This window comes from Cervus canadensis, chromosome 17, assembly GCF_019320065.1.
Source record: "Cervus canadensis isolate Bull #8, Minnesota chromosome 17, ASM1932006v1, whole genome shotgun sequence".
Lineage (NCBI taxonomy): Eukaryota > Metazoa > Chordata > Mammalia > Artiodactyla > Cervidae > Cervus > Cervus canadensis.
Genome location: NC_057402.1, coordinates 27,894,388 through 27,916,171, shown reverse-complemented (window position 1 = coordinate 27,916,171; position 21,784 = coordinate 27,894,388).

Here is a 21,784-nt window from a genome sequence, read left to right as displayed (position 1 = left end):
CTGAGAAGAAACCAGTTCAACAATGAGGAAACTAATGATTAATCTTGCTTCCTGCCCTCAGTTAGAGGTGGGTGGGCAGCAGGGTGCTGGAAAAAAGGCAAACAGCTGAATATTAGAGTGCAGTATGGACAGAAACCACTTACACTTTTAGATTCTGTATCATTCTGGTGATTGAGGAATACAGTTGCTCTTCACATGGAAAAGAGTAAACTGCTGTTCCATTTTAAGTTAATTTTTATTACTTTGCTCATTTATCATTAAAAATCTTTTTAAAAACTCAGTAGCATTGTGTTCTTTATTATCTCAAAAGGTATAGTAACTCTGTAGTACCACACTTATACAATACTTTTAAGGAAAGAGGAGACTGCATGTGTGGGCCTTCTTACTGTATGTATGCATTACATATGCACATACAGAATATATGTACACAGGCACATATATATTTACAATACATTGATTCTAAAACACTAATGAATTCATACTGTCAGGTAAATCTTCACAGTCCTGTTTCTCAACAGAGGGACTGGAATGGTACAGAGTGTAACAACAGTGTGAGCTCTGTGGGTGGGACTAAGAGTGGGGAGAGACAGGTTTGATGAGTGAGACGCAGAGTCATTTCTCTATTCCGCCTCCAGTGCCCTCCCATGAATCAAGGTTGCCTGTGACATTACACTTGGCAGCTTAAATAAAACACATGAAAAAACAAGGTTGTTATTCCAGAAGTAAAATTTAAGCAGGAAATTAAATGTAAGCACACTGAGAAGTCTCAGTATATACAGAGGGCTCACATCCTATGTGAATATTTGTGCTGGGTATCTGCATTTTTGTGCATACACATACGTGGGAGACAGAATTCCTACATTCAGACCTGGCTCTGCTGCTAACTAGCTTAATGAGGTAATCAGGCAATTCATGTCACTTCAAAAATTCCTATTTGCTCATCAATAAAATGGAGAGTTAGCTATCCTCAAGGTCCTTTACCACTTAAAGGTGGGCTTCCCTTGTGGCTCAGACAGTAAAGAATCTGTCTGCAATGTGGAAGACCTGGGTTTGATCCCAGGCTTGGGAAGATCCCCTGAGAAGGGAATGGCACCCACTCCAGTATTCTTGCCTGGAGAATTCCATGGACAGAGAAGGCTGGCGAGCTACAGTCCACGGGCTCACAAAGAGTCAGAAATGACTGAGTGACTAACACACACACACAAACATTTGTGTATAGAAGGTCATTATCAAGCAATCAGGAAAAACTCTTGTTCTTTGATCTGACCCCTAACTCACTGTGATGCAGTGTGTAGAAGCAAGCCATCCACAGGAAGGCAGAAGAAGCTCTAGGACAACTATGACAAAGTGCAGGCCATCTCCCTCAATCTCTCTCTATGACTCAAAAATGATAGTTACATCACAGACTTCTAAGTCTGACAAGCTAATGTTAAAGTCCAGCAATACCAGTCACTAGTTATGCATCATTTGACCTATTACTATATAGTCAACCCTCCATATCCAAGGATTCCGTAGCTGCCCCAGTTGGTTGAAGCTGAGAGTCCTTCACATTTTGTACAAGAAGCTTGAGCATCTGTGGATTTTGGTATCTGAGGGGAGTCCTGGAACCCGAGGGATGATGGACAGTACTATCCTAATTCTCAGTTTTTCTCCCCTGGAAATATCCACCTCAACAAGCTCTTTTAAGGCTTAAGTATGAGATGTGGATGACATTTTTGAATACTAAGTATTCAAAACAAATGTGGGTATTAATATATATGCATATCAATATATATTTAACATATTACATATTTATTATTAAATCTCTGGTAAGCTTGATTTATAAACATTTATGAAAAAAGATTACATATCGTTACTTGGCAGTGGGAAAATAGAAACTAATTATTCATGAAGAAAAAGGTTTTCATTTTCTATGGAGAAGAGCGTTTGGAAATCAGAAAATATAAGTATAATGAGATGAAAGGAACAGACAACTGAACACTATATTTTAGATACCTAGTCAACCACTGAGAATTATTCTATTCAACTTTCTGATGTATATCCTGTTAACTGTCTATAATATGGATGACTGGAGTGGCCACCATGATGATGATCCCAATGCTAAAGCAACAAAGATTAAGCACCCTATGTATGCATTCATGGATACTAAATACTTCCTTTGGATTCCTCCAGAATGAAAGCTCATGGAGAGCAAGGGCCGTGCTTATCTTCCCCAGTGCTAGATCTCAAAGGCCTAGAACAGTGCCTGGTACCTGACAGGTGCTCAAAAATACCATATTACAGACATCTGATTTATTCGTTCTATTCTATTTCTTATCTGTCTCTTCCTGCCAAAATGTAAGCTCCGTGAGGCAATGAATATTACTTTGTTCACTGATGTGTCTCACATGCCTACAAAGGTGCCTAGCACACTTTGGGGGGTTTCATAAATGTTTTGAGACTGAGGACTGAAGAGAGTAGGAAGAGTAATTCAGAAATAGTAAAGTCTCAGTAATCTAGGCTGCTCAAAGAGCTTCTTAACCTTTAGTTTCAAATAGGGGTTTCAAGGAAAATGGCTTCTACTGCCCCTTAAATGCAGAGTATTCAGCTAAATAACCAGACCTTTCAGGAGTTTCTGAGAAGAGGAAGACAGGGGAAAAAAGTCAGTTCCATATCCAAGGTTGCAAAGGCTGCTCCACATTCATCCAAACTCACGCTCTCCTACACTGGTTTGTCAAATCCTTTATTTAAATATCTCGTTATCTAAGACAATTTTATACTCACTGTCATGAAGGCTTATGAAACCTGCAAACCTGTCTTGCTGGAACAGGTACAATTTAAGCCAGTGATTGTTTAAAAGAGAAAGGAAAGGTGAAGAATGGCACCATTGTGAAGATTTAGAGCAGGAAGGTAGACAGCCCTCGGAGCTAACCTCTGTTCTCCAGGGTGTTTGTTTAGGCTCCTTAGACAATGCATGTAGCCTAAAGATAGAGAGGGGAAAAATTGTAAGTCTTCATGTATAATTTTTGTTGTTATATCTAAACTGATAGTTGAGGGCTAGGAGCTGAAACAATATTTTATAGAAGTATCATGTTGAAGTTTTTGCAGGTTTCAAAATATTTAAATATGTAAATTTCAATGAAGAGATGTTCAGATTTTTTTGATAGTCTAATGATTTTAAGCATCTCATTTCTAGTCACACACTGACAAAAGATGTTCAGATTGCAGTGTGAGATGGTTTCTATGGTTACAGTTGTTTCCTAGCATTTTAGTGACATCTTTTGTGAGCATTGGCTGCTTCACTTATTTGTCACTAATGTATGTGTAGAACTATAGTTAATAGCCTTGGGCGGACAAAAATTTTTTTTTTCTGAATGGCTGTATTGTTTTTTAGCAGCATTTTTCAATAAGGTGACAATGCATTAGAATACTAATGGTATGTATGGTATTTTAAGATGTCAAGTTTTCAATAAAATGATAATGAAAATTTTGCATTTCATTTAATAGTTAAATATTCATGAATTTTCACAGCATGATGAACTGAGTGAAAAATAAAGAAACTGTATAATGTATAATACTAAACATCATAAATTAAGTTTCTTTTCATAGAAGCTATTCAAGAGTGTTTAATATATGGTTCTTCATGGATTTAGACCAATCTGAGCTAAATTAAAGGCATCTAAAAAGGAAACTTGTTTAAACCAATTTAACATATTTTAACACAGCATGTTTACAATGTAACAATATAAAGGAAAATGACACATTGCAAACAATATATACATTATATTAAAATTATGATCACTAAGTGGGGAATATAATCATCGGGCAACAATATTTTAAAGAAAGAAATTGTGAAGTAGCAGATGGAGGCATGCATGGGAGTAAAGCCTTGTGACATAACAATGAGTAATAAGATGAAAGTAAGCATAGAAATTGAGACTCTAAAAGTTCTGTCCAATGATGAGCTGTTTCAGGCATTAGGCTAATTTCTGGAGCACCTAGGCATGAATATCATGTCTCCCCTTTGGCCTTGGACTGATCCAGTTCCATTTCAAATGTTAGAGTGAGGAAAAAATACTGCCCCACATCAGAGATTGAGAGACTGTTCATCCAAATTCACATATCACTGTTGTCTGCAGCAGGACCCACTCCAACTGCCTGTTACAAAGGGTGCATCTGTAATGAGTATTTGGAGATGCTGTATATGGAGCTGAGCTATCAGAGAAGTGACTAGTGGAATTCTAATTACTGATCACTTTGATATGGAAGCTTTGACTCCTTATCGGAAAGATATTGACAGTCACTAAATAACATACAACCTCCTCCGCCAACCTCATGGATCAGAATTGTTCAGTTACACTCTCCTGACTGGCCAAGCATTCCGCTGGCCCATCCTATTATCACTGTAGGATGGGATTGAGAGAACCATAAGACTGAGACACAGAAGGAAGACTTGGCTTCTACTGAGAGCAAATCAAGAGCAGAACCAAAATAAAGTAGATAGAAAAATCATGGAGGTTCCTTAGGAAAATTAAAAACAGAACTACCATATGATCCAGCAATCCCAATCCTGGGCATATATCCAGAGAAAACCATTATTCAAAAAGATGCGTGCACCCCAATGTTTACAGCAGCACTGTTTACAATAGCAGAGCACAGAAGCAACCTAAATGCCCATTGACAGAGAAATGGATACAGAAGATGTGGTACATATGTACAATGGAATATTACTCAGCCATAAAAGAATGAAATAATACTATGTGCAGCAACATGGATAGACTTAGAGATCATCATACTAAGTAAATCAGACAGAGAAGGACAAACATGGTATCACTTACATGTGGAACCTAAAAAAATGATACAAATGAACTTATTTACAAACAGGAACAGACTCACAGTCTTCAGAAACAAATTTATGGCTACCAAAGGGGAAAGGTTGGGGGTTGGTTGTAAATTAGGGGTTTGGAATTAATATATACACACTAATGTATATACAATAGATCATCTACAAGGCCATATTGTATAGCACAGGGAATTCTATTCAATATTCTGTAATAACCTATATGGGAAAAGAATATGAAAAAGAATGGATATATTTATAACTGAATCACTTTGCTGTACACCTAAAACTAACACAACACTGTAAATCAGATTTGTCTGATTTACAGATTTACAGATTTGCACTTGGAATGCAAAATTCTAAATCTTGTAGGTTAAAAGCATCATCAGAGTATTATTGCTTTACCCAGATTGGTGGTTAACTTAGTGCTATTCATCTCCCACAGGTATTATTGTTACTAATTTCCTTAATGCCTAATATATACATGTGTAATAATACTGACAGATAAATAAATGCAGATGGGAATCAAATATAGTTCTTTTTAAAAGTATTTTATACATGAGAATGTTACTATAAACTCTATTATTTAACCAATTTAGTATTATCCTTGATCATGTTAAATGGGTAACCATTTTACATATTAAGGAACAGAATTACCAATGAAAACAAAATAATTGATAAAAGTAGAAAACAAATTTCATGTAAGGTCTCTTTAATTTTCTCCCCTGATTTTAATAGACTATGAAAATCTAGTTCATTCTAACAAATGATTCTTATTTATTAAATATCAAGTGGATAAATTTTGTTACTCAGTCTCCTGGCTCTACCCCTTACTAGTCGTACAACCTAGTGGGGGCAACCTCAGCTTTCACGCTTCGGTTTTTTCACCTGTAAATGGGGACAGCTGGAGTACCTACTTTATAGAATGTTTTGCACACTAAGTGAGATCAATGTATACATAACACTTAGCACTATGCTAGTCAAATTATTACAGGAACACATAAATATTAGTTATCTTCAACATCATTATGCATGCGTGTGTGCAGGCATGACTCAGTTGCTTCAGTCGTGTCCAATTCTTTGTGACCCTATGGATTGCAGCTCGCCACGCTCCTCTGTCCATGGGATTGTCCAGGCAAGAATACTAGATTGGGTTGCCAGGCCCACCTCCAGGGGATCTTCCCAACCAAGGGATCGAACCTGTGACTCATGTCTCCTACACTGGCAGGAGGGTTCTTTACCACTAGTGCCACCTGGGAAGCCCCTCAACATCATTATAGCCAATGTTAATTTACTTAGAGAAAGTATAAGAACCGGTAGGGAAATGGTGGGCAAAAGACATTAAAGGTTTTCCTAGCACAAATGTCATGAAAGCGAGTAGGTGCAAATAGTGTTTTAATGGAATATCTTAAAGCAGATAAAATATTGTGGCGAGAAGTCAACAGAGCAAATTGGTTCACTTTCTAGTCATCAGCTCCCTTATCCATGCAAGTAGGTTGGCATAACTGATCTCTTCCTGGTCTAAATGGTGATTATGGTATAGCTTTTTGAAACCTGATGCTTAGAAAGAATTTATAATAAAAAGGGACAAATACTGTATGATCCCATTTATCTGGGGTACCTTAAATAGTCATATTCATAGAGATAGAAATTAGAATAGTGGTTCCCAGGATTGAGGGGAGAGGGGATGGGAAGTTCTTACCTAATGGGCACAGAGATTCAGTTTGGGATGATGAAAGTGTTCTGGAGATGTACAGTGGGGATGGTTGCACAGTAATGTGAGGTACTTAACACCACAGAACTGAACATTTAAAATGGTTAAAGTGGGGAATTCCCTGGCATCCTGGGCTCTAAATGCCAAGGGCCCAGGTTAAATTCCCAGGCAGGAAACTAAAATCCCAGAAGCCATGCAGTGTGGCCAAAAAATAATAAATAAAATAAATTTTGAAAAGAAAATGGATAAAGTAGTAAATTTTACGTGAAGTATATTTAGCCACAATAAAATATATATATATATATGGCCAATAAATGTTTGGGGGAAAAAAAAACAAAAACGAATATAGTTAATCCAATTTACTGAGGTAAAAACAATGACCCTTGTCCATAATTTCAGGCACTTGGTCAAATAACATATTATGATTTTTGTCTGTTAGTATGATGCCCAAGACTCTAGGACTTTGATTTTAGTATTATCTTATCAAAAGTCCCTCATTAATTTTAGGTAACTCTTTTGGCTTCAGACTTGAGAATAAAACAATTACATCACATCACTATCAAAAAAGTCCACTTCAGTGCCTAAGGAAGTCTAATGAGACCACTGTGATCAGCACTCCTAGCAAGGCGATCTTTACAATACATCAGTCTCTTGTACGGAACAACTAAAGAGAGCATTATCGAGACAAATTGTGGCTAATGCATTCTCCTTTATGCATTTCTGGGCTGATGACCAGCCCCATTAAATATCACCCCAAATGGACTGGGACTGCTACTGAACAGGAAAAAGAAGACATTTTCTTCCTGCATAACTACAGCCAACACAAACATCACCCAACACAAGTGCTGCCCTGGCATTTCTTTTCCATTTTGAGGTGTTTCTTATATGTCTCAGGAGATAGAAGACTAATATCCTGTCTGCAGAGATTCCAGTCAAGCAAGCACTTCATTTAGCTAGGATCAGACTAACTGCAAATTTGATCTTTAGTTTCAAGGCCTTATCCTTTCACCCAAAAGTTACCCTGATTTCAAATAGCCCCATTTCTCTGTTTTATCAAGAAGTAGCAACAATCTACTACCACCACTGTTATTATGGCATTTCAATCAACTCATTTCATTGTGGTTTGAGAAAACACTTTGTTGAAAACCAAAGGAAAATCTGCCACGTTTCCATTCAGACATATGGCAGGGAAAAAAAGCTTAATAACCAGTAATCAGAGTCTGCCTTCTCTGGGTGGAATCCACTGCGGACAAAAACAATTTATGCCGCATTGGACAAAAATAGTTCATCGATGTTATTCTTCAAGAGATAGCAAAATAACTCCTTCTCATCTGATATCCCAAAACTAGGGGGGAAAGAGTTCAGATAATGTTGGGATCGATAAAGTCACAAAAGCAGAGTCATGGAGGAAATACATCTTGAAATTACTGTCTTGCTCTTTTTTATCACAGAACTAGCCAAAGAATAGTCAGGGCCATTATGAAGGCTGGTATTACAACAAGTTTTAGTTCAGGGAATCATCGAAGTTAAAGATAACAAAGATTTAATATGTATCTACCTAGAGTAGTGATTGCCATGATCAACAATCTGCAGTGTTTTTCCCTTTCAGAAAATAGACCTCTGATTATTCCCCAAGGCTTAAATAATTCAGAATAGTGAATATTAAAACTTATTTTTTAATATATTTCAAACTGACATTTGAATATGGATATATATTCTATATAAGATTAATATAAACAAATTACAAGGCTTCATGAAAGTCCAAGCTCAGGGGAAAGGGAGAAATATCCCTTTTCTTCATTATGTATCAAGACCCTTTAACTCTTTCCCATAACCTTCCATGCTCAGAGTATTCTACTTTTGTCCCTGCATTATCACTCTCTCAGGCAAAAGTGTCCCTCTCTACAAATTACCCTTTCTTCAAAGGGCATGTGTTTCATTCCCAGAAGGTTTCTCAGTCTACACAGTGAATAGCAGGAGTTGTTACGTCAACAAAACAAAAAAGTAGGCAGAACATGTTTTCATGATAATACAGTGATTCCTAAACACTGCTGCACATTAGAATGGTCTACAAAGCTTTTGAAAAACCTGCTGCTCAGGTCATAATCCAAGCCAATGAAATCAGAATGTCTAGGGGTACAAGCCAAGCACAGTATTTTTTTAAAGATCCCCAGGTAATTCCACTGTGCAGCAAAGCTTAGGGAACATTTCAGTATATGTGGTGGTTTAGTCACTCAGTCGTGTCTGACTCTTTGCAACCCCATGGACTGTAGCCCACCAGGATCCTCTGTCCATAGGATTCTCCAGGCAAGAATACTGGAGTGGGTTGCCATTTCCTTCTCCAATTTCAAGATATAATGGAAGTCAAAATTTGTTATTAATTATATGCCAATAAAACATCTCTTCACACAAATGGTCAAGAATTGGGACTGTATTTTTTAATATTTATGTATCTGGCTACACCAGATCTTAGTTGCAGCACTCAGGATCTTTAGCCATGACATGCAAACTCTTAGTTGCAGCACGTGGGGTCCAATTTTCTGATCAAGGATTCAACCTGGACCATCTGCCTTGGAAGCTCAAGAGTCTCAGCCACTGGACCACCAAGGAAGACCCAAGAATTGACAATGTTTTGATTTCTCAGTGTTATTTAATCTTTAATAATCCTAGAAAAGTCAATTCAAAGTCAAGCTGTCAGGATAAATAATAAAAAGCATTTCTTCTTTTTTTTATCATTATTAAGTCAATACCACACTGGGCTCACTAGATATTTTCTTATTCGCGATTTTCTTTTTGCAATTTTGTTTCTACTATCATTTTCCTGATGGGGCTGGCATACACTGTACTCACGGGGAAAGGTGTGTTCACTCCCTGCAAGGGATGAATCTTTCCAGGAAGGCTGTTTTTCCAGTAGGGTATAGGTTCTATGATATGAAGGGAAGTGTCAAGCCACATCCATTGTAATCTCTTAATTTTTGTCCTCGGACTCCAAAAACCTATTCCCACCTAGAAACAATATGTTAACTCCTTATTTTGTACCTTCCATTTGTAGATAATGCAAATATCTTTCCACTCAAAACTTATTCTCTATATCAACAAACAATTTAAAAATCTATTTCTATCACCCAATACCTTTTCTAAGGAAAATAATTTCTATATTCTTATTGAAAAGCTGAAGAAATTACTAGATAACCCAAGCTTATTTTGACCATATTCCTTAAAATGCTACTTAACCAGCCTGTTGCCTTTGTCCAAATGCCACTATGACTTTTAATATCTGTATTCTCAGACATCTGGCTCCTTTTCTTTCAGGCTTTTTGATTAAGACAACCTTGGAAACAGTCAACTTCACTTTTATTTTGTAGAGTCTAGATGGTTTTATTATCTGAATGCCTTCTTGTCTCTTCACTTTTTCTTGTCCAATAATTGATATATTCATATATAAGAATACAAACAGAAGGAAAATTAAATAACCCCTTTCAAAAATTCCTTTGGTATCATGAGAGCTAATCAACAATAGAAAAAATTTTAATATAAATCCAACCTAGTTAATTCTTGCTCACACCTTGATTTCCATGAACATTTATTAGTTTCCTTAACAGATTTTGGAAGTCTCCTTTAAGTTTAGAATACCATAGTTTCTAAGTCCTTATACTATGCTTTATTTATGAACCTACCTACCATGATTCTAACTTGAGTTAACAATAAGTTAACAAGCATTTACTAAAGGTCTACTCCAAGGCATTATACTGTGCAAGGCATTATAAAGAAGGCAGAAGGAAAGGAGCCAGAGAATCATCCCTGGAATTTGTAACCTGGTTGAGCAAGTGAAATGCTATTGGTTATAAAACACAACCATTTTCTGAACTGCTAAGAAAGGAAAAACAGTTCAGTTCAGTTCAGTCGCTCAGTCGTGTCTGACTCTTTGCGACCCCATGAAGTGCAGCACGCCAGGCCTCCCTGCCCATCACCAACTCCCGGAGTCTATTCAAACCCATGTCCATTGAGTCAGTGATGCCATCCAACCATCTCATCATCTGTCGTCCCCTTCTCCTCCTGCCCCCAATCACTCCCAGCATCAGGGTCTTTTCCAATGAGTCAACTCTTCGCATGAGGTAGCCAAAGTACTGGAGTTTCAGCTTCAGCATCAGTCCTTCCAATGAACACCCAGGACTGATCTCCCCTAGGATGGACTGGCTGGATCTCCTTGCAGTCCAAGGGACTCTCAAGAGTCTTCTCCAACAACACAGTTCAAAAGCATCAATTTTTCAGTGCTCAGCTTTCTTCACAGTCCAACTCTCACATCCATACATGACCACTGGAAAAACCATAGCCTTGACCAGATGGACCTTTGTTGGCAAAGTAATGTCTCTGCTTTTTAATATGCTATCTAGGTTGGTCATAACTTTCCTTCCAAGGAGTAAGCGTCTTTTAATTTCATGGCTGCAATCACCGTCTGCAGTGATTTTGGAGCTACCCCACGCCCGAGGTTAGGGGCGGCCGCCAAGAGGAGCAACCCCACCTCCAAGGAGCAGTGGCTGCGTGGGTGCAGGAGGGCCTGAGAGGAGCTACTCCACACTCAAGGCCAGGAAAAACGGGCCCCTCATTAAATTTTGACATGTTATCGTGTATGTCAAGATGCATTGATATTTTAAGAGGCATTCTAATTTTAGAAATGCAAAAATATAAAGTGCATCTTAGTTTTAAACCCAATAGGTTTAAACCCAATAGGTTATATACTGTAACAACCAGAAAATAATACACAATGATGCTAAATACAGGAGAGGCTGTAAACACAGTGATGGGTAAAGGGTTGCTGCAATAGATACCACTACAACCACTTGGATGGTTTGCACAACTAAATCTAAATGGGACAGAAAGTCAAAAGCACCAGTGAAGTCCCCTGAGTTCCATATCATGCAGGGTGGCAAATCCCTATGTACTCACTTTAATGAGAAAAGCACACGGAATACCACACTCACATCTGATCCACTGTCATGTCCTACTTATCTTACACCCACAATCTTTCACATCCATCCCCTTTTCCCTTTCACACTTCCCACTGTACTATCTCCTCTCACAATTTTCTCTACCAAATCTCTCTAGGCAGTATCTAAATTAATCTTCCCTGTCCATAGCTCTGAGCACAGCAATCCCAACATCATGGAGATGACAACAATGGCTAATCAATGATGACTAAACTACTTATCTGGCATTCAAAGCCCCAGAAGATCTGCCCTGGTAGATGTTATCTCCTACTTTTCTATTGCAACAGTAGTCCTCTTAAAACATTTCCATTTAATTGACTTATCAGATCAATAGTCTCCATTCCCTGTAAAATCTGGCCTCTGTGAAACATTGATGATTAAACACTCCAGGCTAGCAAGTAATACTGTACATCTGTGCCCTTCTCCCACCAATTAGCTATATGCTTGTCCAAACGTATTTATGCCACTTTACTTGTTCCTGCAATTATGGGATTTAATTAAACACAAATAATGATAAAATATGAGTACAGGAATTAAATTGTTTCTATGAAAAATGAGTTATATGCTTGATTAAAAAAACATCAAGCCAATAAAAGAATGAAGTCAAATTAAAAATGGGTGATACAGCTATCCATGGGGTCGCAAAGAGTCAAACACAACTGAGCGACTGAACTGAACTGACTGATACAGCTATAATAGATTGAGAAAATAAATAATAAAAATATAGAAAGATACAACAGTCAGATTTCTATGAAGTGTCTCCCAGTTTTGCTCCATGTTAAATAAACCAAACTGGTTTATATCAATTCAAGCATAAAATGGTGTGTTTGGGGCAAGATCTACAATCATCAGACTCCTACTCCAAGAAAATGATCTGTTCTTCAGGAAAAGATTGTCAAATAAATGTATGTCTGTACATTTTATGTTAAAAAGGCTACATGTGTTGTTTTTTTAATGATTCCTCCACTTTTACCAAGCTTTCAACTTACAAACTAGCTACTGTTATCAACTCAATTGAAACAGAAATTCTCGTCCTACCCTGGGCACTAACCAAACTTTTAACTCCTAGACCCATACCATTTCTTCTTCAAGAATTAAGGATTTCTCACATCTCCTACTATTCAAATCCACATAAACCTCAAGCATCTGTGCAGATGTCCCTATCCCTGTGAAGTATTTCCTGAAGCCTTCCTGCCAGAAATCAGAGTCAGAGGTACCTGAGGGTTTTAATATCAGTCCTATCATCTACTGTGGGGACCTAGTCAAATGCATTAACCTGTAAGTCTCAATTTCGTCATCTACAAAATGGGGAAATACCTATCCACATAGGGTTATTAAAGGGTTTAATGTGTAAAATACTAAGAATAATGCCTGTAATGTAGGTGGGTTCAAAAAATGAGATCCCAGCCTCCACCCATGTATCCTTCTTTTGGATGCTTACAGACCCTTGCTCTTCTTTCACGATGCTCCTTTTCTCTGTTGTTTAGCCACTCAGTTGTGTCTGACTCTTGTGACCCCATGGACTGTAGCCTAGCAGGCTCCTTTGTCCATGAGATTTTCCAGGCAAGAATACCAGAGTGGGTTGCCATTTCCTTCTCCAGGGGATCTTCCTGACCCAGGCATCAAACCTGCATCTCTCAAGTCTCCTGCATTGGCAGAAGAATTTTTCATTGCTGGGCCACCGGGGAAGCCCTGTATTATAACAGTTTCAGTATTGTCTCTTCCCGTATACAGATGATATATTCCTTAACTGCTAAGCTGTGCAGCTAATATGTTTTGTGATCACTTGTATGGCTCTTAAATAAATAGACCATTAAGTGAAAGGCGGAATGACTGATGAACTTTTGTTCTGGTTAGATAAATAAAGGCCTGGCAAAAGAATAATGAAAAGAAAAAAAAAAAAACAGTTTACAGTATTTTACACTTTTTGTATTTGACTTTCTGTAAGACTTTCTTCAATAGGATACTTAAATGCTTAATTACAACAAATTATAGGAGCTTAGGCTTCCCTGCTGGCTCAGACAGTAAAAGAATCTGCCTGCAATGCAGGAGACCCAGGTTCGATCCCTGGGTTGGGAAAATCCCCTGGAGAAGCGAATGGCAACCCACTCTAGTATTCTTGCCTGGAGAATGCTATGCACAGAGGGACCTGGTGGACTACAGTCTATGGTGTCGCAAAGAGTCGGACGGGACTGAGCAACTAACACACATTTAGTTTTTTAGTTGATAGGATCTTAAAGATGCATGCTTCTATATTGCTTTTTTGAAAGGCTTCATTTTTTGTTTCTTTGTTGATTCTGCCTTTCTCCTAAAAACTGCTGAAGGACTAGATTACACCTGACAGCAGTCTTGGCAGCCCCTGGAGAATTCCAGTCTTTGCAATGCAATGTTCTCTGGGAGAAGAGAAACCTTTTTCCTCCTTTCCTCCTCCCTCCCAGCCCCCTCAACTCCCCGCAAAGCATTAAAGCTCTGCATTCTTTTTAGTTGACAATTGACTGGAACATTTTGCAAATAAGTGCCAGGCCTCGATGAGGTGCAAAATACTGACTGTATTAGCTAGTTATTTAGAGAGATGTTAAGATGCTCTTGCCAACATACATTCAATTTAGGCTTTGGATGTTTTGCGTGATCTCCCAGGCAGCATTTGCTTGAAAATGTTGGAATTTAATTTTGAAGTTTCCACATTTGTGGGGGGTTTTTTGTCCTTAATTTTAAAAGCAGCAATAATTTTAGTTCTTCAGAACAGACTCTAGGGTTAATCTTTGTATATGTGTGTATAATTATACACATATATGTAAAGTCTAAAAAAAATTCTTCTTCTTCTTCTTTTGCTCTCTTCTAATTTTTGTCATTGAACTTAAACTTTCTCAGTGTCAGAAAACTTAAAATGGAATGGCAGTGCTGTTTTTGTAGAGATGGCTTTTTTAGGTCCACATCATTCTTGAGTTAAACATGTAGATTCACATGTAATTCTACAATCATAGACTACAAGGTTATTAAGGGGCAATGAAAGGTCTCTTAGCTACCTACCACATAAGGCATGTGCCAGAACCCACTTAAGTCACATATAATGAAGGATTTTTCCTCAACCAGGAGGAACTATGTTCCTTGATAAAGGTCATTCCAAACTACCACTAATTAATATTTATAATAGTAACAACAATGTATGTTTGTACATGTAGAAGACATTCATCATTTCGGCTGTCCAACTGAAGATGCAGACATGTCTGGGCATGTTTAGCAAAATATTAGGTTAAGCTTAACTAGGGCTTTGTCACACATGCATGATGGTTATGCACTTCACAGCTCTAGGGGAACCATTCATGTCGTGGTCCAGGCGCGGACTAGAAAAGAATTTCCAGACATGAGACAGAATGAGAGGGAAATAAAACTTTAATATTAGAGTGGGAGACGCTGTTAGAACAGGAACCAGCTCAAGGGAGAACCAACATTGAACAGGGGTCTTTAGTCCACTTTTCTACCCATTGTACAAGGAGCAGGATAGGGGTCTTGTGGATCATTTGCTGATTGGATGAGGCATGTATACTGGGTGGGGGAAGAGTACGGCAAATCCCTTCTCCCTATGGGGTAGGAGGGGAGACAGATTATACTGTTCCATTAACAGTTATAACATGGGGGAGGGAAGGACGATAAGGGTCTGGCTTCTCCATTCCTGCATTCCAAGACCCTCGTTGGTTTTATCTGCTCTTTCGTCCTTCGGTCACCACAATTCACACAAACTATTACATTATGACAAGCAGGGAACCTTGACCTAGGGTGAAACATGGGCTCTGGGTGGACAAAAATGTTAGCAACAGGGACAGAGGCTTTCAGCAGGCCAACAGTAGCATCAGACATCCAGCTTTAGTGTTCATCAAAAGAGCATACAAAGTAAACTGTGTTGCAGATTGATTCACAAGCAAATAAGATTCCCCCTGGGGACCCCCAGAAATGCTTGGAAGACAGGAAATTTTTGAATGACTATAGTTCCTTCATGAATTGGAAATGAGGTTCAAAAATATAAATGACTTTCCCAAGGACATTCAGGTAGACAAACCAGGAACAGAAGTCACTGGTTTTTTCATAGTCATGTACAACCACCAGTAGTCTATAAATAATAACTCTGTGAATGACATACTTTTACATTCGATAAAAGATTGAAATAGAGGGCCACCTCTGAGAGTGTGCCCTAATGTTATCAACATTATCCTTATAAAACTGGACTGAGAATTATTTAATAGCCAAGTACTTTGTGATATCAATAAACAAGAAAAAATACAAACTTACATTCAGTCCTGATACAATTATTTCATTAAAAGGTTCTTTTTGCTATGACAATGACTAAACACTGTCAGATATAGTCTACCACCCATCCACCTTACACAGAAGTTGCAGGTCATTTTAGAGAACAGCGTTGAAAGAGAAGCTTCGAGAAGGCGAGGGTGGGATGTTCAGAGAGAACAGCATTGAAACAAGTATACTATCAAGGGTGAAACAGATCACCAGCCCAGGTTGGATGCATGAGATGGGTGCTCAGGGCTGGTGCACTGGGAAGACCCAGAGGGATGGGATGGAGAGGGAGGCGGGAGCGGGGATCGGGATGGGGAACACATGTAAATCCATGACTGATTCATGTCAATGTATGGCAAAAACCACTACAATATTGTAAAGTAATTAGCCTCCAATGAATAAAAATAAATGGAAAAAAAAAAGCTTCAAAACTAGTTTTGATATTCTCAAGTGTAACCTGTTGAAATGACTAATAGCTGTACCTACACCCCATGTTTGAAAGGTTTTTTTTTTGTTTGTTTGTTTGAAAGTTTTAAATCAAATCTTGCTGTATATGCCTTCCACTGTTTACTTATAATTGCATGGACTTTCATACCACCATACTTCGATGGGAATTCCAGCTTGATACTTATAAACTATGTAGCCTTGGGTCAGTCACTGAGCCTTTCTGAAGCCATTTCCTCACTGTGTGTAATTTTACACAATTATAACACATAATGTTATTATTGTGTAAAATACAATTATAACATTCACCTTGCAAAACTAATAGGCATAGAGATTTTATCTGATATAGAATTTCACAAATGGTATTGATAACCAGTACTATTTTTGTTACATAATTGTTGATATAGAAATCCAGTATTTTAGTGCTTAAGAACTAAAGATTAAGTACATGCAACAGAATGTGTGCAAAATCTTAAGTGAAGAATATAAGATCTTCACAAAGAAAATAAGATCAGAAGAAGAAAAGATGATCTAAATCTGTTCAAATGCTGACATATGTATGAATTTACTAGTTTATCACACGATATGGAACCAACCTAGCCTTCTTCTTACTATTTATAATTTTATTAAAATTTTACCAATATGATACTTACATAATTCAACCTATGTTCCCAATGACTCAGCTGGTTAAGAATCTGCCTGCAATGCAGGAGACCCCGGTTCAATTCCTGGGTCAGGAAGATGCCCTGGAGAAGGGATAGGCTACCCACTCCAGTATTCTTCGGCTTCCCTGGTGGCTCAGACAGTAAAGAATCCACCTGCCATGTGGGAGACCTGGGTTCAGTCCCTGGGTTGGGAAGACCCCCTGGAGAAGGGTATGGCAACCCATTCTGGTATTCTTGCCTAGAGAGTCCCCATGGACAGAGGAGCCTGGTGGGCTACAGTCCATTGCGTCACACAGAGTCAGATACGACGGAGTGATTCAGCACAGCACAGCACAGAAGTATATAAATAAATAAAAAACCATAGCCTTCCCTTTTCCTCCATTCAGTTCCAGTCCCCTGAGAAAATCAACATTCCCTGTTGGATAAATGTCCTTCCCTATATTATCCTATGATTACACCACCATATTCCAACATCTAAACTTGTCAATCTTACCACCACCACTCCAGCAACAACGCACCTTGGAAATGTCAGCTTATGTTCTTCTCCTGTATGTCTCTCTCCATCCACACCTAAACTATGATATGCCACAATTGGGGTAAAGGACCTTCTACTAAGAAGGTCTTCTTTAATGTTCACAGGAGACTGTTGGAGTCCTTGTGAACTGGGGCTCTACTCACCAAAGAGATGGCTGATATAGGCCACTGATTACAGTGCTCTTTACGGTCCAAATCACGATACCTGTGAGAGTGAAGGGGAATACCATTAATAACTGCAGTGGGTAACCAGGATTGTCTGACGCTAACTGGTATATATTGTCTCCCTACATTTAATTCATACTGACACTTCTGCCTTCTTCTCAATCTCCCTCAAAACATGACTTTAATGATACTATATCCAGTTCACAATTCTTCAATGACTCCGCACTCTTTAGAACAGTACTTCTAAAAATCTTTGTCTTGGGATATTAATGCCTTAGTGGCACTTTTTTTTTTTTTTCACTTCAAAGTGCAAATTGGAGGCGTGTATATTCCACCTCACCCTATTGTCTTCAAACTACACTACATTCATACGACCAGCCTGGCCTCTGAAAGTATTCAAGTTTAGGATCCCCATTAACTTACCACCTCCAAACTCATTTAATAAGAAAGTCTTTCTCTCCTACACCCAGACGCTATCCCAGTGTGTATATCTTCCAAATAGGTTGTTAGCTGCCTATCATTTTTATACTTGGCTATACTCAGAACAAATGCTCAGTAAATATGTACTGAGAGGAGGTAGGGAAGGAAAACAGGATTGAAGAAAGGGAGGGAGATTTATTCGATTAAGTCAATGGATACTTTCCATGTATTTCTTCTTTTTTTCTGCCAGATTACTTTCCATGTAATCTGTTTTTTTCCCAGTGTTACTAAGTGTTATACATAATTCATATACAACATTGCACAAGTTGAAGGTACACAACATACTGATTTGATATATGTATACATTGTGAGAGAATTACTACAATAAGTTTAGTAAATATTCATCACTTTACATAGTTAAAAATATTTTTCCCTTGAGAACTTTACTTTTTCTTCTGAACTTCTTATTTTGTATTGGGGTATAGCCAATTAACAATGTTTTAACACTTTCAGGTGAACAAGAAAGGGATTCAGCACGTACAAATGTATTCATTCTCTCCCAAAGCCCCCTCCCATCCAGGCTGCCACAGAACATGTGCTACACAGCGGGTCTTTGTTGGTTACCCACTTTACATACAGCAATGTGGACATTTAAGATCTACTCTCTTAGCAACTTTCAAACACGTCAGACATCCCTAGAACGTACTTATCGTATAACTAGGAGCTTGTGTCTTTTGGCCATCTTTACCCAATCCCCTCCTCCCCGCTTTAATCTACTGTATGGATTCAGGCCATCTTTCAGCAGATCAGTGGATAATGCTGGTATTAAGGATTCACAAGCTTCTTTCTACCCCTGTACATTTCCCTGTCACTGGAGTCACTAATGGGGGAAATGATAAAAGTGAAAGGGTTCTGTCCTTTAAAAGTAATCCTGATTTGAGGAGGAAAGTACAGGCCCTGATTTGGGTGGGAAAACCTTTTATTCTAGCTCCTTTCCATGAGTACTAATTGCATGCGTGCATGCTAAGTCACTTCAGTCGTGTCCGACTCTGTGTGACCCTATGGACTGTAGCCTGCCAGGCTCCTCTGTCCACGGGGATTCTCCAGGCAAGAATACTGGAGTGGGTTGCCATGCCGTCCTCCAGGGGATCTTCCCCACCCAGGGATCGAACCCACGACTGTTATGTAAGTCTCCTGAATTGGCAGTCAGGTTTTTACCACTGTCACCGCCTGGGAAGCCCTAATTGGCTAGTTGTAAAATGATAGGCAGAGAGCCCAAAGGTATGCCATAGAAACTAGGCAAGCTTAGTGGTCGGGAAGCTGCACAGAAGTGTAGAGGGGCTATGAGATATAGGATCAAGGAGTGAGCAGTGAGTGAGCGGTGGAACTCCTTGAAGAAACACTAAAGACAGGACTATCGTTGCTTAAGGTCAGTTATTTGGAGTTGCTGATTTTATTATCAAAATTTTCACTGATGTACTTGGGATCAAAAAATGTCAGTCATTTCTTCAGATGTTTTAGGAAGTATGTTTTGGGGACACATTAAATGTGAACCCTACTGTTGACTGCTTTTGAGCAGTTAATGGTAGGATGGGGTCCCTAAAATATAGTTAGGTGTGGTCATCTTTCCCGCTGCCTTCTAGCTTAAATTTGCTATGCAACCAAGAAGAAAGTTTGAGGCAATTGTACTGTGAGAGAGCTGTTAATAAATATCAAGATCTGCTGGTCTTGGAAAAGTTACTGTAGTCAGAAAAAGATACGAGATGATAATGATGATGATAGTATTGGTGTTGGTGGAGGCAATGATGGCTGTTGTAAAGATGACAATGATTTGACAGGGTGAAAGAAGTACACAACCAAGAGTGAGAAAGCCTTGGTACCAGCTCAGGTCTGCCATAGACCAGCTCCATGACTGTGAACAAATCACTTAATTATTCTAAGATGTGATTTCTCATCTCTACGATGGGAAGATTAATACTTTCCTGTGTGCCTCTTAAGGCTGTTACATGGGAAAAGCAAGAAATAGATGAAATCACTCTGTAATCAACAACATGCTTAAGTACTTAATGACACAGATTTGCTCAACTGCCTCTGCCAACCAAGTTATCCCGATGAGTTGCTAGCCAGGTTGCTAGTTTTCAGATGGGATCATGTGAACTGGGGGAAAAAAAAAAAAAAAAAACCCACATGCACAGGCTATTGGACTTTGGGAGCTTTGTGTGAAAAATGTAACCAAATATGTGAGGTTGTAGTAAGTGTAAGGTTTATAATCCTAATTCAATGCAATTTATATGCTTTTTTTTAAATAACACATTTTTATGGCATTTATATTTTCAAAGTGTTTTCTAAAATAGCTGACCCATAATAGAAAACAGGGCTTCCATTGTGGCTCAATGATAAAGAATCTGCCTGCCAATGCAAGAAATGCAGATTTGATCCCTGGGCCAGAAAGATCCTCTGCAGAAGGATATGGCAACCCACTCCAGTATTCTTGCCTGGAGAATTCCATGGACAGAGGAGCCTGGTGGGCTACCGTCCATGCAGATGCAAAGGAGTCAGACATGACTTAGCAACTAAACAACAACCACAAATAGAAAATAAGTATTCATAATGATGAAAGGGGCTTCCCTTGTGGCTCAACTAGTAAAAAATCCACCTGCAGTGTAGGAGACCTGGGTTCAATCCCTGGGTTGGGAAAATCCCCTGGAGAAGGGAATGGCTACCCACTCCAGTATTCTGGCCTAGAGAGTTCCATGGACTGTATAGCCCACCGGGTCACAAAGAGTTCGACGTGACTGAGAGACTTTCACTTTCACTGAGTGAAGATGAAAGGGAAAATGCTATGGCTGAGAAGGAAGTGTTGGCCTGGCCCTTAGAAAAATTTAAACTCTAGTCTATTACTACTATAGGCCTCTGAACAAAGATCTCAGTTTCCCCACCTGCCAGTTGAGGATGAGGAACTAGATGATTTTCAATGTCTTACTAACTCTTAACATTTGATACTTCTGTGAAATTACCTATGCACTCCCAGGTTTCCAGATGGAGATGACGTTGAATGACATTCTCATCTGAGCTAGGCCTGCTGTCATCTCTGGTCCTCCCAGTATCAATGGGGTATGACAAGCAAAGAAGGAGTGGAGAGATGTGCTTTGAAAACCAAATATGATATACTTTTATATCTCAAAATATCTGTTTATACTTTTCATGCAATTTGTAAGATGTAAATATCAAAGCAAAAACTTGATAAAGTTTGCATACAAGTATCAATAGTTGGGTTAAATGGAGAACTAGACGTGAACCTGGCCACCACTAACGAATGGGCTACGATACACAGGCTGGATCAGAGTTCTCCAGATCACAAATGGCAGAAGACAATCTAGAAGACAGGGGGAGTACTGGAAGTCAGACTGAAGACCAACTAAATGTCCATAATGATCTGGACTTTCTTCAGTGCATTTTTCTGAGCCAAGTGCATCCCTGTTTCTATAAATTGCAAGGATAGCATGGTAGAATGTACTGTAAATAGTTCACATGCATTAGTGTTGTTAAATAATATTAGCCCATTATGCCACAATTGTCATCTTGACATTGAAATCCTCCTGTATAAGATATCATAATGTTTGCCTGCCCTGAAAGGTTTGCACTATTTTTCAGTTGCATTCTATGCAGTGTCCTCCTCCTACATTAATCTTTTCCAACTCCTTTCAGTCAATTTTGGAAACAAAGAGAAATCCCAGAATTGAAA